Below are 4,033 nucleotides of genomic sequence, written 5' to 3' on the forward strand. Positions count from 1 at the left end.
TTGCTTTTATTTGACCCTCCCAGAGTTCCATGACTCCAGTAAAAGAAAAAAAAAAAAAAAAAAAGAGTTGATAAACCATGAACTGACCAGCTTACATGCCCACTATCAGAAACATATCTTTGTATGAATCTAAATCCTATGCTCTTTCACCCCTTCATGTTTCTGCTTGCATCTATTTGCCTGGGATACCTTTCCTTCTAGTTCAACTGATAAATCCTACCCATTCTTCAAGTCTTGGCATAAATGACACCTTCTCTGCAAAGCTTCTGTTGGTAACTCCATCTTCAAAGGGAATTAATAATTCCCTAGTGAGCATGATAACATTTCATGAAAAATCCTATGATAGCACTTACCAAAATGTGTTATGAACCTCTGTGTCTCCCGGTCAGAACCCTATCCTCTTCATCAATGGACTCCCAAACTTTTAATGTGGCGCCTGGCATATAGTAGATGTTCATGAAATAGACATTTAATGACTGAAAGAACAAGTGAGCTCAAATCGTCCTCCAACATAATTCCAAGTCTCAGTTTCTTCTAGTAAATATACTTCATTTCCAGGTGCATAACTCGCGATGGATCAACCCTCGCCTCCTCAAAGTCAAACCTGGCCAACCCTCAAGTTCTAAAGCCTAGTTCTTAGTGAGTGTTCTTAAAAGAATTAAGCTGTTAACACATTCATACATCCAGCCACACACAATGTCCCTTCCTGCCTCCACTAATACAAGTGGGCATCTGCTTACATTAAATGGGTCTGCCTGAAACATTAGTTTTAAAGGTAGAAACAAAGGAGGATAGTAATTGTGTCCTTGGGCAGGCACAAAAACAGTTCCAGATGTGTCTTCATTAAAAACAACCAGCTTTATTGGTAATGACAGAGAGGACTTTCTGTTAGTAAAGTTAGACATATTTCAGGGGTCCAGAAATTAGTACCCAATGTTTGCTTGCTGAGACAGGAATCATGCTAATCCATCTATTCTTCCATGTCATTTCATTACTAGAGAAGTGCATTGGTTGAACCAAGGAAAGAGACCATGACTTCTAGTTTGATTGCCCCTTGCCTCCTCCACCTACCTCTATGGTGGTCAAGTAGGATCTCATAGAAGAGAGGAAGAAGGTTAGAAGCTGGGATGGCCCCAGAATGTAAAACTATTCTTTCCGAACTCTAGAATCTAACTTGAGTTCTTTGGTTTTGGACTTTTGGACATCACAAAGCAGGGCATTCCTCTGGTCCTGGGCCTCTTTGGGACCCTGTGCTTGGCTGTGGGGATTCAATGATGAGCAAAATATAATCCCTTCTCAGGGAACTCACGTTCTGGTAGAGTGGAATGTGGAGATGAAATAGAAGCTATTCTAATTGCACAAGATATATGCTATAAGAAAAAGGTGCCAGATGGGAGCAGAAAGAGGCATTATTAGAAAATGATTTATGGGAGAGGTGACATTTGAGCGGATCCAGTGGGCCTTACCAGGCAGAAAAGATTGAGAAGAAACTTGCGTGCAAAGGCAGAGAAGTATGAGAAAACATCTTGTGTTTAGGGACCTGAAAGCTGCTTAGAGAAGCTTGGAACAAAGGTGCGAGAAGAAAACTGAAGGGAGAAGAGGCAGGGAAGTTGAAGGCTTGGGTTGAGAATTAATATCCGTTCCATGTTATCCTATAAGCGATGGAGAAAGTAGGTGAATTTGAAACAGAGTGGGGACATAATACCCTCAAGTTAAGAAAAGTTCATGCTGGCAACAGTTTGGAGGATGAAGAAGAGGCTAGGTAAGGGATGAAATACCAAAGACAGGTTTTTACTTTTATTTAGAATGCCTATGGTATTTAAAGTAGTCTTAGAGTTGGGGAAGAAATGGGAAGAAGATGGTCTGGTCTGGGCTACATCATGCCACCTTTCTTCTTATGCAACTTTCTGACGAGTTAGGCCTAAAGCGGGATACCAGGAGATTTACTTTCCTCTTATGCTACTTGTTCCATGCTTACATTTTCCTCTCCATTGGATTCATTTGATACCTGAAAGAAAATCATCTTACAAAATGGTCTAGAGCCCACCTGTTCAGAGTCAGGAAGCTCAAACAAACAGATGTGGATGAAACAGACCTGCGACTGTGTAGGCCAGGCCTTCCAGGGTGACGGGACAGAGTTGGTCCTCACTGCTGCAAGACCAAACTTGACTTGATCTGGTCACCTAGAATTGATTTAAGCTCAATGAGGCTAGTTGACCCAAACTTGATAAACTCTTTGATATATAAACAAATTCTGTTGGGGAACTGATAATAACATTTTACATTCCCATAGCACTCATTTTCTACTACAAGTAATATTGAAATCCTATTTTGTGCCAGAAACCAGGAACACAGAAGAATGAAAGCAACAGGATGCCTTCCCTCACGGAGTTTCTCATCTAGCTAAGAGAAACAGTAAATAAACACACAACGCCAGGCATGGTGGCTCACACCTGTAATCCCAGCATTTTGGGAGGCTGAGGCGGGCGTATTACTTGAGGTCAGTGGTTCGAGACCAGCCTGGCCAATGTGGTGAAACCCTGTCTGTTACTGAAAATACAAAAATTAGCTGGGCATGGTGGTGGGTGTCTGTAATCCTAGCTACCCAAGAGGCTGAGGCAGGAGAATTGCTTGAACCCAGGAGGCGGAAGTTGCAGTGAGCTGAGATGGCGCCATTCCAGCCTAGGCGACAGAGGCTAGATTCTGTCAAGAAGGAAGCAAGGAAGGAAGGAAGGAAAGAAGGGAGGGAGGGATGGAGGGAGGGAGACACACAAATAAATATATGATTAAAGTGTAATGAAGGAAAAGAACTGGGCAGTAATGAAGATAAGATCTAAATTGGGTTGACAACAAAGTATTTCTGGAGAACTACTTGAGCTGAGAATTCTTAGACTAAGAGTTCCCCAGGTAAAGAGCAGAAGAATAGGAGTGGGACATCCCAGGTGGAGAATCAGCATGAGGGAGAGCCTGGGAAAGACTCTGGTGCACCCTAGTAGTTATAAGAAGGCCTGAATCCCTGGAGTATACTGAGCAAAAGAAACAGTGTTGAGCAATGACATTTTGTACTCACCCATCCATACTCTACTAGTTTCCAAAGCTCTTTTGCCTCTTCTATCTCGTGCTGTTTTCACCACTGTTCTGGGGATGCCCATTGGTAGTAGTCATGTTTAAAGGGAGCAGAAGCTGAGGCTCCCAGTGAGTTTTAAGTGCTTTTGTTGAGGCCATGGCTCCAGTAACTGGTGGGGAATAATTTGGTCCCTAGGCATCAAGAACCATATTTTTCTCCTATATTGTTCCAGGAAACAGAAATCCTGGTGACCTTGGGTCTCTTACTCAGTGCATACCCCTATGTCTACATCAAGGACCCTGAGGACTGAATTAGTCATCAGAAGGTTCTTTGATGTGCACAGCATCTGAGCAAAGGTAATCAGATAGTCTCCTGGGATATTTCGTCCATGCCGCAGCAATGTCTAATGAACCCTCCTTGCCCTTCTGCAAACTCCCCCTCTCTGGAGAGAACAGAACACTTACGCACTGAGAAACCCTGACAGTTTCTTGCTACACAAACTTCCTTCACGTACATCTAATAGAAAACATTGCTTGATGATTGCTTCATTATTGCTTCAAACAATTGTGTTACCAGATCACCAATACATTTATTGCTTTCTTAGGTTGTAGGTACTCACTGGTCCCCTGGACAGAATTTGAGTATTTCCCAAATATCCTGAGGATTGTACATTCATCACCTTGGGCTGATGACTAATCTCTTCCAGGGCGTATTGACTGATCTTAGGTTCATGCTTGAAGGGGGAACTTTTCCTAATATTATGTTATCCTGGAGAAAAATGATCAGGCACCTGAGTTGTTCTATTATTGACCATTCTACCAGTTAAGATGTTTACAGGGGCCGGCAACAGAACATGCAATGTAAACCAGAAGTCCAGATGTGAAACAAGTCCACAAGTGGCTAATGTAGTGGTTTAATGACATAATCATGGGTTCAGGTGCCTCCTGTCTTTTCATTTGACCATTC

This window comes from Colobus angolensis, unplaced genomic scaffold, assembly GCF_000951035.1.
Source record: "Colobus angolensis palliatus isolate OR3802 unplaced genomic scaffold, Cang.pa_1.0 Scaffold102, whole genome shotgun sequence".
Lineage (NCBI taxonomy): Eukaryota > Metazoa > Chordata > Mammalia > Primates > Cercopithecidae > Colobus > Colobus angolensis.